Consider the following 13977-nt stretch of genomic DNA (forward strand, 5'->3'; position numbering starts at 1 on the left):
CCTTGCTTCTTACCCTTAGGATTAAAGACATTAAAATTTAAATACGTAATGTTTGGCTGAAATTGATACGGTGCGGTCAGTGCATTAATGTTTGGCATTTTGTTCAGCTTCTGTGAAGATATTCACGCTCCCCTGTGAGCAATGAGATCAGTAGAAGTCTATCATCAAAAAGGTTTCTCTTTAAGCAAAAGACAATCTAAAATGACTCCATCCAACTGTGAGGAAATGCATTTTGCATTTGTTTGAAACTCGATGGCTTCAGAAGTACAAACTCAATTCATGCTCCCAACAATCTGAACTACAAAGGAAGTCATTTCCTGTATGGCTTTACCACGCCTGCATTACGGAATCTCAGCTCAATTAAGTATTCACCTCAAATGTGGCACTATTTCATCTCCACAGGTGAGAGAAAGTAGGCTCAATTTCCCAGTAGACTTAACTAAGGGGGAGTGACCTTGCCTGACACAGTGTTAAATGGACCATCAAGAATGTTTTCTGTGGGTATGTAAGAGGAGAGGCCCGCCGTTAAAAGTCCACCATTTTCCCATTTCTCTGTGTCATTGATGCCTGACAGCCTGTAATTTCCATTCTCTCACTCCAGCGGAGCCTACTGAGCTGGAGATTATGGAGATGACGGTTTGGATTTTTAAGCACCCTCTTCATCTCATTTTAAATCTCTATAATGCCTGAGCATAAATAAAAACAGATGCCTTTTATAAAACAACCAGGCAGTGGATCCGAATAACACTGTGCATGGGTGAGCTCACATTTATTACTGTCACCATTGAGTGAACACTTCCTCCAGTCAATGTCAATCTGCACTGTCAATGGAAACCTCCTCTGACTAATGGCGCCACAAGAGCCCAGATTGAAATTCTCGGGTAGAAAATGAATTTCCTAATTTTCCTGTCGGTGTCAATTTCGTCACTCATTCTGTCAATAGCACTGTACTGTCGGCATGCAAAGGCCCGGTACGATTCGTCCACGTAAAACGACTATTGGCATGAGAACAGCTGACGTCAATACGGAAAACAGTTTTTAATTAAAGCTCCAAATTAGTTCATCTGTAACAGGCACCGAGACTGCTGGAGATGGGCCGGCATTTTGAGTGGCAGTGGGAGGAAGGGTCAAACTGAGGAAGCATGTTAGTGGTCATCCCTGCGTTAAATGAAGCAGAGGGTTTGAATCATCAGCTTGTCTCTTTGAATGAGAATCTTACCCCAACTGAGACAGGCTGGACATTCTGTGAGCTTCCTTTAAGCAAGGTCAAAACATTTCTGCTTTACTGTGACGAGAAAAAAACTTTCTTTAGCTTAAAAAGGTCCCCGGATAGTTATTATAGCTGCAAGGTAATGAGATTCCATGGCTCTTCATAAGTAGACACAAAAGTCAACAAGGAGACATTTTGCATATATAGGTTGCAAATTTGACATGCATTGTGCATTTTATTTTCATCATTGTTAGGAGAAAAAAAACACAGTAGAATCTAATCTAATAAATGAATCTTAATTTGTATCAAGTATGCTGCACTGCATGAAATGCCAAGTTTATTGTCTGTGACTCATCTTCTGAGAAGCATAACCTCAATAAAAGCCATATTTTACAGATCTTCACTATGAAATGTGTTGACATAAGCCATTTGACGATTGCTGAGGCATTCTGTTTAAACTAATTCTATGGCTGTTCAGATTGTGCAAGAGTGCAAGCACAATGATTTGACTCGAAGTTAACGTTCCTTTAATAAGGCATGGTAAGCATTTTCTCTTTTGCTTAATAACATAAGAATATAATATAGACAAGTGTTTCCCAAACTTTCTGAATGGGGACCCACTTTTTTAAAAGATGGCAAACTATCGTGACCTAAATCTCTATATAAATCGTGACATATAGCCATACCTGGAATCAGTGCAGGAAGTAGGAAAAACAGTGCCAGTGTTGCCCTTATTCAGTCAGTATTATGAAATGAATAAGCATTTTAGTTGAGAATTCATTTTGTTATCAATTGTTTCGGACCTAATATTTAGATTATCCTTAAAATGAGCAAAAATGATTCAAACTTCAAGCACACAGTGGAGTTTTTTAAACTAGAACATCTTATTCTCCTTCTGACTTGAGATAGTCCACTGTGGATCAGCTGCCTGAGAGATATTAATCTTGTGTCAGAAGAACCCAAATAGTGAAATTGGACAGTTGGATAGTAGCTGCTTACCCCAAGTACTGCCTGTGATAACTGATGTTATTTTTAATTTGATAAGAGTCATTTCCAAGAGAAGTTTGGTAAATGTACTACAATTTGAAGCATGTTATTCAATTTATTGTACACAAATATAAAAAAAAAAAGATTGTGAAAGTTTTGCTAATTAAATTTGGGGATTCAAAGAAAACCTCCCAGTGTTTTGTCATCATGGTCAGACAATGAGCTTTTTAAAGCTTTGTGCTAACCGGCTGCGTTTCACGCGCACATACACAGCACGAGTATGAAATTAAGCACACAGTCAATTAGCACATACTGCGCACGAGACATTTATGACAGGTGACATGTCAGTAAAGTAATGAAACGTAATGAAACGTGTACTCACGTAGATATAGCTGATTAAAGACGTCTCGCTGGCAGCAGGTGGTGAGTCCAGTGCCAAGGCGTTTGTAATGGCGTTTGTTAGCCGCTAAACGCGTTAGCAATATAAGACTTTTCCCATCACGTGGAGGAAGTTGACTTTCTCTGAGCATGTTCTTATCAAAGTGTCGGTCTGAACCACTCTAACTATCGTGTGTCCGTGTTTTACACTCACAAAAGCTTGTTTAAGAAAATGAAGTGGTCTAATCCCAATTCAACTGACAAACACGCAGGTGTTTCCACTTAATTCGACAGGCCTCGAGCGTCACTGAGCGTCAAGACGCATTCACTGACATCCAGGAAATCTCAGTCACAATACCAATTAGATTTATGGATTTATACTAACAATGTGTAAATGTGTAGAATTGAAATTGAACAATGAGGCTGCTAATGTGAACATAATTTGGTGTCGCAAAATATTCATGTCATGCCATCCAAACTTATTCTATGTATTCTTAGAAGTCCAAGTCAGTATTATTGTTTTTATAAGTATATTTGCTGTTGCAAAAAGTAGCTGAATATAAATGTAATTTCTAAGACGCAGTTTAGGGTATTCAAGTTGCCCACTTCTGTATCATTAATGTACACAATAATGCTTTGGGGTCACATTTTGTGTACGTTTCCTGTCAGGAGACCATAGTGGTCATGGAAATGTCCCCACAGTACCTGAACAATATTTCACGCCCAAAGCTCTTGGCTCCACATCATGTTATTGTGGACATTCACAGAAAAAGTAAAGAGCCACATTGTAAATGTCACGCTCGCCTTCTCCCAGTGGGAGGAAGTCAATAAAATATGTGGTGTGCTGATAAATTGGATGCAGGTTGGAGGTGATAATCTGGTGGTAGGTGGGAACCCTGTGGCTTCCAACCGCACTAATGACAATGTCACATTTTCAAAAGAAGCTTCCATTAAAGTTTAATAAGCAAGATCAAAGATCTGTTCTCTCACATTCTACCTTTATTCCTTCAGCAATGCTGTGTCTATATATATATTCTTATGTATATCCTATATTCCCTCTAATCTTATCTATTTTATCTACAGTATCACCAAGCTTTTCATTGAAAAATCCACATGTCACTTATCTGACCAAAGTTTCCTCATCTGTAACATCATAACCAGTTGCTTTTGTGTTTTTGTAGATTTGCTACTTGAATCTCGGCTGACGTCATAATTCACATTTGAAATGGGAATTTGCATTACATTGCAAGAGAATCAAATTAGAACTGAATCATGACAGTTTCAGAGTAGCCACCCCATTATTGACAGTTTTATACAGATGTACAATACTTTTTTAATGTAAATAAACATTCATTAACATTAAATAACATGTTGATCTGCATAGGATGTTGAAGATGGAGCTGCCGGGCAGGAGGAAAAGAGGAAGACCACAGAGAAGGATCATGGATGTTGTGAAGGAGGACACGAGGACAGTAGGAGTAACAGAAGAGGACACAAGGGATAACATGCATTATTCAGTTATTAATATAAACTTAATTAAACTTCTAACATAGATGCTAGCAGTGACTTATGTTAGTAGCTACACATTTGACCATAACAAGTGTTATCTTAAATTAAGACGATGCTGGTCTTTTAAGCTGTGTTTCCATCAAGTGGAATGGTTTGGTATATTACAGTACTTTTTTCTTCTTTTTTTTACTTTTCCATTAGGAATAGTACCAAACAACCAGCCCCTGGTGTTCTATTTGTTGGCACCCTTGCTTTGGGGTACCAGAGTAAAATGGCACGGTGACTGAGCGACAGAAAAACCTGGTGCTCACAGTCTATTCTCATACAAAGAGCGGCTGATTGTTGTCTGTTGTGTCACATATGCCCACACTCCCTACCTCCCTACCTACCAAGTAAAGCTACTGTTCTCACTGTTCAACACAAGCCTGACCTGACTGTACCAAACCGAACCGTGCCATGATGGAAACACAGCTTTAGTAAGTAGTCAAACATGCTGCACTGCTTCACATCTTAGGAGAGTTGTATAAGTGTGTCACCCCGTGTACTTGCAACTTCCTTCATATTTATGTTAAAAGTTGTTGAGTCCAAACTTTGGAGCCCTTGTCTGTTGTGACGACTGGGGAGTAAACACCGCAGCACATGATGGTCTGACGCCAGCAGCTTCTTCTTCATCAGGCAGCATTTTCCTCATGTAAAAGTCCAGAATTTCATGATGTTTTTATGAGTGGTCTTATGAATCAGTGCGCTATATATTTATGAGTTCATTGGTGTCTGTCTGTAGTTAGAAATGGACTCAAATGCAATAATATTGTAACAAGATTTTGTCAGTTTTTAAATTCAACTGGAGGGGTTTACAATTATTTAGTGATGAAATAGACTTACGTTTGGGAAGGAAATGTGTAAATTATGTTTTCTTTTCAGATATTTGTTAAGTAAAGAGTCTTAAAACTCCATTTTCACTCTGTTTATTTCACTCACTGACTCTGGTCTAAATTGTAATTCAGTGATTTGATTGGTTGAGAGTCATCATGTGGTCATTTATAGGGTTTGTAATGATCTAAATCTCCAGGACCTCTAATACTGTAAGGAGTGGAAAACCCATGCAACTTAAAATACAAACAGTCCAGCAAAATGTAGAAATGATTACTGACTTATCCTCGTTGGGTTTGGTTCCCTAACCCAACGATAGGATGACATCTGGGTCCAGATGTGGATCTGTCATATGAAGATAGTTGGTAAACAGAAAATGCTAACAAAGTTCAAATGACGTCAAATATATCAATCCAGACCCTTGTCAATAATTTGGTACTGCACCAATTCAGTATCAGATCTCAAAATCTGTTCCGAGTGATATATATATACACACATCACATTCTGCACTAGTGATGTTCACAGTGTTTCTTTAAGCCTGTGTAACCACATAACAGCCTCACCTAATGGCTTTAAATGCAACAGCATCAGTCATTGTAATTATCATGACGTTTGCTTTTCTTTGTGATCAATTACACCCAAACATCTCTCATTAACTGGTGTCCCGTGAATATTAATGCGACTGCTGATTAGATGCGGAATAGCAACCCACTCAACAGTGTCCCTAAATCGACAAGTTTAAGACAGCAATCAAGTTGATGAGTTGACCGTGTTTTATGCTCCCTCAGACTTTAATCATTAGTTAAGCAAGTGGCCAACCAGAGGAGCTAAATGACTTGTGTATACTACATCCAATAAGCCAATAATTACCACCCAATGTTCCTTTGGTGTTATTGATAGAATACATTGGCCCATAAACTGGATAAAGGTCATGATGTAACACTTGCCATTTGCTTTCTTTTTACACTAATGGACATCAATAGAGACTGTGTACTGCTTAAAATGGCAAAACATTTTAATGATCTGCAGTAAAAACTTAATGATCATAACTGAGGGTGAACTATGTCAATGTGCCATGCACAGACACAAGCATTAGACGTTATTGTGTCTTCATCGGCGAGAAACCGGAAACCAGAGAAATGTTTTTAGCAGATTTACCCTCCAAAGGACCTAGAAGGGAAAAAACAGACAGTATGTGATCCAATCCACAAATTTCCCTGAGGTCAGATAAAGACATCAATGAGACACTTACTGTCAATAATGATGGCATCAAGCTACATCAATATGGTGTTGAGTCTGATTTTGAAACTTTACTTCTTTTATTTTAAGGCAATAATACACTTATACAAATAATTATGGGTAGTATATCAAATTTCTGCCCCACAAAACTTTCTCACTGTTACACACTGGACTTTTTAGCACCTCACATATAATCCATGCAATAGCCACAAGCTAACCTCCCACAGTGATGCCATGTTTTTTTTATTTACGAAAAGCTGATGTCAAATAGAAGTGAGGTTTGTTCCTTGAAGCATGTGAACTTCAAATCTCTTTCTGTTTCCCTCTGTGACTCCCTGTTAGTTTCTTCCTATCTCACTTCACTCAGACTCTGTGCCAGACTGTCAACGATCATCTCTTCCCCTCCATCTTGTCTTGTCTGTTATGTTTATATAGCCTGTCCTTTCCACATGTTGGAAAGGAGGTCGTGTGAGTGAAGTACCTGGACACTGTACAGGCAGGTATTGTGGATTGTTTTAACTTTTGTAACTGACAAGTTAAAATGTTGCCATTCTGATTCTGTCTTTTCCTCCTGAGCTTTCTTCCAGTTTTTTCGTCCAGTTTTGTGAGCTGATGAAGGTGAGGTAGGACAGGAAGTTCAGTCTCACAGGACATGGATCCGTGCTGCAGGCACACCCGAGGTAAAATGCCATGAGAATAATATGCAACACCTTATATGGACATCCTGGGGTTGTGTGTTTCTAAGTTATATCTTCAGGCATTACGAAATGTGTTCTTTCATTTTCTTATGTACTGTTGAGTCAAAGTTACGACACATTTTATATCGCATATTGTTTTGAAAAACTGGGAGTAGCAATAATTGTGTAGAAGTCCCAAATTCGACCTCTTTTATTTTATTTTTGTTCATAAAAACGAGCCAAACGAACTTTGAACTGTGACGTATTTCCAAATTTCACAAATTCAATAGTTTTTGCTCAGGTGTGTTTATATAGTTGGTGATAATTAAAAAAAACAATTATTTTCATGAGATTGCCTATATGTTGTGCTGAAAGAAAAGGACATAAAACACTGTATATTGTACATTCTTATAGCCTGTGTATATATGTTTTAAAATAGTAATGGAAAAAAGCAGCCTAAATGTTCTGTGTTCTAAGGGTTGAGCTATAAAATAGACTCATACCTGCATCATCAGTCATCCAAGCCACTTCTAATCAGAACAGCCCTGCTATTTAGCACTCTTGAATTCAAAGACTATCTAATAATTAATGCTAATGAATCGTGGCTGATATTTTTTCCATTGCTCTCTCATGCATAACTTGTTTGTCACAGTTTATGTTCAGTAGTCAATTGGTCCATATTTATGCCGGCACAAGGGTGTGGCCCCCTGTGGCTGAAGTCAATTTCTGGAGTGTGTCACGTTCATAGATTCATTTCAGGACTGAAGCAGTGATGTTTAGCATTTATCTATATGCCACAGAAGTCATACATGAAACATTCACTTTTTAAGAAACATGATGTATATCAGTGTTTTGGATTATCAGATGCTTAACTGTAATAATAAAAGGTTAAAACCTTCATTTCTTGGTTCAGTGGTTTGTGTTTTGTCTGTGTTTTTCCCCCCGACGTGTGTTGGGTGTTGAACGATGGATGTTTTGTTCTCCAGATGAAGTGAAAGACATCGTGTACATGATGTACACAGTTCAGAGATAATAAACAAAAATCAAAAATGGAACAAGATGGCTCTGTTGTCTAGCAACAGGTGAGATCATCTAAAGTTTGGTATGTCAGCATTTATCACACACAGTAACAGCTGTATCGCTTTAGGTTGAAATATGATGATAAACAGCCGTTTTATCATTTTAACATCTGCTGGATTTGTTTCTCAGACATCAATATTCTGTGCATCCATCAGATGTTGTGTAAAACCACCATATTAGGACCCATATGTATGGCCTAATGCAGCTGTAATGAAAGATTCAAGCAATTGCATATGTTTAAAGCCATGAGTCAGTTATAGTCTTCTTAAGACAAGAATATCGCACATGTGACACCAAAGACTGAAGCTCCATTGAATGCAAAACAGAGACAACAGCTGAATATGAGTTCAGAAAAGGTTATCACACTGGCTCGAAGGAGGTCGTGGTAATGGACCAGGAGCAACATGAAGAAGGCCATTTATGACACGACCACCACACCAAGGAGGATCTTTGATCAAAGACAGAGGTTATGATCTCTGGGGAGGATGGGACTAAAGAGTTGAGTGGAGCTCTGAGAGAGAGAGGAAGAATCCAGAAGGATTATAAAATGAGGATGAGGATAAAAGAATGAGGAGACTGAGGAGACGAAAAAGCTCTTGGGTGGAGAACTTTGAACTGAGTTGAGGAACTTTAAAATGCAGCGAATAACCTTGTTGAAGAAAAGATTGAGGATGAGAATGAAGGACAACGTTGATCTGTGTTAACAGACTTCAGGGTGTTATTGGGAACATTACACAGCTTGCTGGAACTTACTGGAAGAGGATGAGACTGAAGAGGTGTGAGGATGAGAAGAACCGTGATAAAGAACTTCGACATTACACCTCTCAGTGTACAGCCTGCCAGACATTATTAGAGGAAAAGTCCACGTTATCATATTGCCAAAGGTGTCAAAGTTCAACGTGGAATATTCCAGTTAACAAACCATGCACAACACCAGGGATTCTCAATCATCAAAAGATTGAGGCCCCTAAAAAGCATCCAGATCATGTCGCACAACATTGAATTAAGTAATAAACATTTGTTCATATTCTAAATTAATAATCATACAAAAAAAATCATAATATTGATCAAAATAATTGTGATTTTGGCCAAAAGTGAGAAGCATTATTGCATCTATAAATAAACACAGCAGATATTATAAAAATGGGAATTGAAACGATGGATATAATTTGGTAAATGGAAGAATTTTAATATTTTTAAGCCAACCTGCAATACCTCACATGCCCACCAGTGGGTTGTGGTGTGGCGTGCATCTCCACCTGTCAGTCAACAGATCAGAGAATACATAAAAACTATGGCACGGATAACTTGTTATAAGATAATAAAACCATATACAATAGATACAATTCCAACCACATTTATGAACGTCAACAGTGATATGTAAAATGACTAAACAACTGCTCAACTCTCATCTCCTTGTTGTCTGCTACATTCACGAGATTCCGTCTCCATGCCAACGCTGTTGTCGTCATTACCCATAGTTCCTCTGACCTGCGCGAACCTCAGGTCTGAAGTCTGCTTCAAACCCTATAAGTTTGAAAGATTCCGAGTGCATTTGTTTTGCTGCAGGAATCAGTAGCAACTCATTAGTGCCTGCAGCTGCAAGGCATTCTAGTGAGAACCCTAGGGTTCTCACTAGAATGCCTTGCGCTGCAAGCATCTCTTGATATTCCAACGGCGTTTATTAGTGCCTGCAGCTGCAAGGCATTCAAGTGAGAACCCTAGGGTTCTCACTAGAATGCCTTGCGCTGCAAGGCATCTCTTGTAATCGTGCGCGTTTATTAGTGCCTGCAGCTGCAAGGCATTCTAGTGAGAACCCTAGGGTTCTCACTAGAATGCCTTGCGCTGCAAGGCATCTCTTGTAATCGTGCGCGTTTATTCTGCTTTTTATTCTCGCGCCCTCCCGTTATTTCGGCACGCTACTCCTCCTGCATCTTTGAGAAACCCCCAACACAAGTTATATCAAAATGTGCGCCTTGACCGGGAATGGTGTGCTATGACTTTTCTAAGATTTTCATATAACCATTGGGATAATATTTACAAAAAACTGAACAGAAATTAACATTGAAGTGGATGGGAGACCGAAAAAAACCAAGCCCGCTTTGGAGCATCACAGTGTCGTCATACTTTAACGTAGAAACGTGGTTGGAAGTTTAAACGGGTCACAAGACTTGGGACTTTTCTGACCTAAGTCGACATTTTGATACATGTTACGGTTTTTGAACTATCGCAGTTTAAGTTTTGTACTTTTTTTCAAAGCTTTCTGATTTTATAATGGGTGTGTGTGTGGTCGTTAGGTGTGAGCTAGAGTGACACACTCTAGCAAGATCCAGCAAAATAATCAGAAAAACTTCTAAACAAACTCTTCTCCTGCCCACAATTTCCAACCTACAGAGACAATTTTTACATCAAAATGTTGCCATGGTTGTCGTCTAACCCTGTGTGTGTTTGTCATGTTCATATGACTTGTAGTTTTTCTTAAAATCACCTCAAAGCACAGAGAACTCTGGTCACAGTCTCAATTCACTCCCATGTTAAAATGTCTGCTTTGGAGTTGTGGAAAATCAAGATGAGGGTGATTTTAAAACTGTGATTTCTCTGTCAATTCACGCCCGTTTGTCACAAATTTTGAGATGGGAGCTGCTGAAAGCCTCCTGGCGCTCACAAACCAAAAATTTTATCTCTATCATCAACCGTTCTTGAGATATGACAACTTTAAAACATGCTGTTTTCTCTGTGAGAATGGGAAACAGAGGGGATTGTGAATCTCTCTCTCTCCCTCTCTCCTGTCACTCCAGCAGTTTGCCCCGCCCCCTCCTCTGCCGGCCCTGATTACACACACCTGCTGACAATTAAGCCATGTGGACTATAAAAACTCCCTGTTCCCCTGTTTCAGTGCCAGTGTGTTTTCGTCCATGCCTGATCACCATAGCGCCTCGTCACAGCCCCAGAATCCTCAAGTTTTTGATCCTCTTGGTGAGCGATGCTTTATTTTGTAAGTTTTCTTATCATAGCCTGTTAGCTGATACCTTAGTTAAGATTTATAGCTTTTGTTTTCCTCCTTGGGAGAGATTTTTTGTTTGTTAATTTTCACAGCCTTTTAGGAACTCCAATCACTAGGCTTGTGACTTACCTTTTATTAGTTAGATCCAATCATTTAGATTGCGTTTTGTTTTTTATCTCATTCTTAGTTGGTTAAGGATCGCCAATCATTAGGATTGTGCTTTTGAGTTAGCTTTTGTTTTTGAAGTGTTTAGAGCCGTGTTTTCCTCCGTTTGGAGAGTTTTCTGTTTAAGTTTTACATGATAACCTTAGTCCGAGTATGTTTCCTCTTCGGAGTGATTTTTTTGTTCCGCGTTTATAGTTCCACAACGTTTCTCTTGTAGAGCGTTGCGCTCGCAATTTGTTATAGGTTTTCATAGCCACGCTTTTGTTTTTCCTCAGTAAAGAGGACCTGCCTTGAGAATTGTTTACGAGTGCCAATAAAGACAATTAAAAGGCCTCTGCGTCTGAGTCCTCTCTGATCCGTCTTGTTATCTCCTCTAAAACTTGGTGTTTTTAAAGGGTGAGTCCACCAAAATACCACTCTGTCTAAATGCTTTTAAAGGTTCAATCCACATTTTTAGATTTTATAACGCAGGTGTTCGGAAGGGGGAGGGGGCATCAGGGAGTGGGAGGGGTTTATGAGTTATTCTCTTTCAAAGGGTGATTCCACCAAAATACCACTCAATCCTTTACCAGCACAAGTCCTGCACGCGAAGACACATGCCGCAAGAACTGCAGGCACACTCGAAATTTCGGCACGGAATTGCGGAAATCTAGTTTCCATTCCTCTTCTGTCTTGCAGGTCGCTTCAGAGCGAGCCGTTGGCTTGTGTGTGTTGATTGACAGCTCTGAGACACCTCACCATGACTCCTCTGCCTCTGTCATGTCCCGTCTCTTTCTCCGTATTCTCCTCTTTTCTCTTTGATGCGCTTTGTCTCTCTAGCTGACATGTATGCCTTTCCCTAACCTCCCTAGAGACGCTCTCTATCGCTCCACCCTCACAATAGAGCAGCTATACTGCATTCAGCAAATAGTACCTGCTTAAATGTGATTACATATAGAAAAAACGATATACACTTGATTTTCAGAATAAAACGCATGAATGTTGACATTCAACTCATGAAAGAACATTAAAGGTAATTATTTGATGAGATATAACAACATTTCATGCTTAAATGCTGTAAAATTATACGCGATAAGTGCAGCAAAGTGTAGCCTAAGTAAGGCATAGTGGTCGCTCTCTGTCTCAAGATGGTGACTACGTCAAGGCAGCATAAATATAGATTTATATAACTGCGAGTCCTGTGGGGGGGGGGCTTAAATCCCATAAACATAATAAATGAAAAAGGAGATGAAATGGACAATCATTGTTACACTGACTTGATGAAGGAATAGATGAATTCCTTGGTAAATAAGACATCACACGTCCCACATCTCTCCCTGATGCTCTCGTCACCACCGGTCTACTTAAAAACCCTCCTCACACTCCACTTGTCCATTCTTTACTTTCATCTCCTGGGACTTCCTTTCCTCTCCGTTTGCCTTTTCCTCACAGGTGACTTGCGTGTCAGGGATATGACACAAATACTCAGCATCTTTGGAGCAGGTCCTGGAAGTCCATCACCTCCAAAGGCAAGGGAGAACATCCTTTATGCAGAAGAGAGGATGCGTGTTGACAGCTTTAATATGACTCCTGTAATATGCAATTGTATTCTCTGTGTTAATGAATAAATACAAACATTATACATTATTAAAGGTCCTTCCAAAAATGTATATCATTTCCCATGTAGTGAAAGTCTGAATCAGCCTTGCATTAACTAATTCATTTACACATGTTTCACAAGTCAAAACATGACCCATGTGCAGAGGATACATTCTTAATTCAGTGGTCAGTCGACAGACTAAAGACGATTAAAGCATTGCAAAACAAAATCTATAAACTTAAAAATTAGGGAGGGTAATTTAAGCGGAGGCCCTGACGAACCTTAGGACAGAAGTAATTCAGATAAGCCCTTTTCTTCCACAGATGACAACATCCAAACCGTTTTATGAGAGGGAAGAGGTCAGAGCTGTAGCAGCAATGCGTTGAAATCTAGTTTACAGTTTATGATGCAGGACATTCACTTCTGAGCCTCTGACGTTTCTTTAATCAGACTCTGCTTCGTCAAACATTCACTGACCCGTTGAACTGTTGGTCATTTTGGGTCCAGAGCAGATTGAGTTTATAACAAGTGGTCAGTGTTTGACTCAGAGGAGACCGACTAAAGATACTGCTCGCTGTGAACACATGACACACCATCTTCACTTTTATGATGGAAACAGGCAGCGAAGACACAAGTTACCAAACATATTGCCCATATTGTATGTATCGTGTACGTCTACAGAGGTGAACAGCGTAGTATTCTGCCAGAGAGCGTTGCATTGGCTGTGTGATGTCAGTCACCAGAGTTCTATGGCATTTATAGGTGTTTTCAATAAGCTCTACATTCCACTTCACCTTAGGCTGTACATTTTCCCCTTTCACTTTCACAGCTGTAAAACCCCAAATGAATGATTATGGAATCAGTTTTGAGATTAAAAGCACATAAACAAAGCTGTCATCAGGTGCGTTGAACATCAACAACATTTCTTTAAAAAGATGCCAGGTTTTGAGCAGAAGAAAGAGAGAGGGAGCGGGAGAGAGACGGTGAGTTGATTATAATTGCTTTACCTGAGGGGAGCATCCAGTGGACCAATTCAAATGATGCAGAAACACAGCAAACCCCAATTAAAATGAACACAGCTGACGAACAAAGACGGTGCTGCATGTGTACGTCGCCAGCGAGGGAACAAGAGAGTGATTAAAGCAGCTTGTTAAGGGGAAAGTGTGACTCATCTGCCTCAAAGCCGAGCAAATTTAGGATGTTTCTAATAAGTGGCCGGGGAAATATCGTTTAATAATTTCATTGTTTTCATCTTTCTGGCATAACCACGACCTCAAAG

The 13977-nt window shown here is 39.5% G+C and overlaps 1 protein-coding gene across 3 annotated transcripts in view; it reads right to left on the minus strand.

Annotated features, from left to right (window-relative positions):
- LOC131466133 (inactive N-acetylated-alpha-linked acidic dipeptidase-like protein 2) overlaps window positions 1–2859 on the minus strand; it is a 396981-nt gene extending 394122 nt beyond the window's left edge. For all 3 annotated transcript variants that reach the window (XM_058639293.1, XM_058639292.1, XM_058639294.1), the window contains exon 1: window positions 2580–2859. The gene's annotated coding sequence lies outside the window, so the exon portion shown is untranslated. The remainder of the gene's footprint in view (window positions 1–2579) is intronic.
- Between the last annotated feature and the right edge of the window lie 11118 nt (window positions 2860–13977).

This window comes from Solea solea, chromosome 9, assembly GCF_958295425.1.
Source record: "Solea solea chromosome 9, fSolSol10.1, whole genome shotgun sequence".
NCBI classification, from domain to species: Eukaryota; Metazoa; Chordata; class Actinopteri; order Pleuronectiformes; family Soleidae; genus Solea; species Solea solea.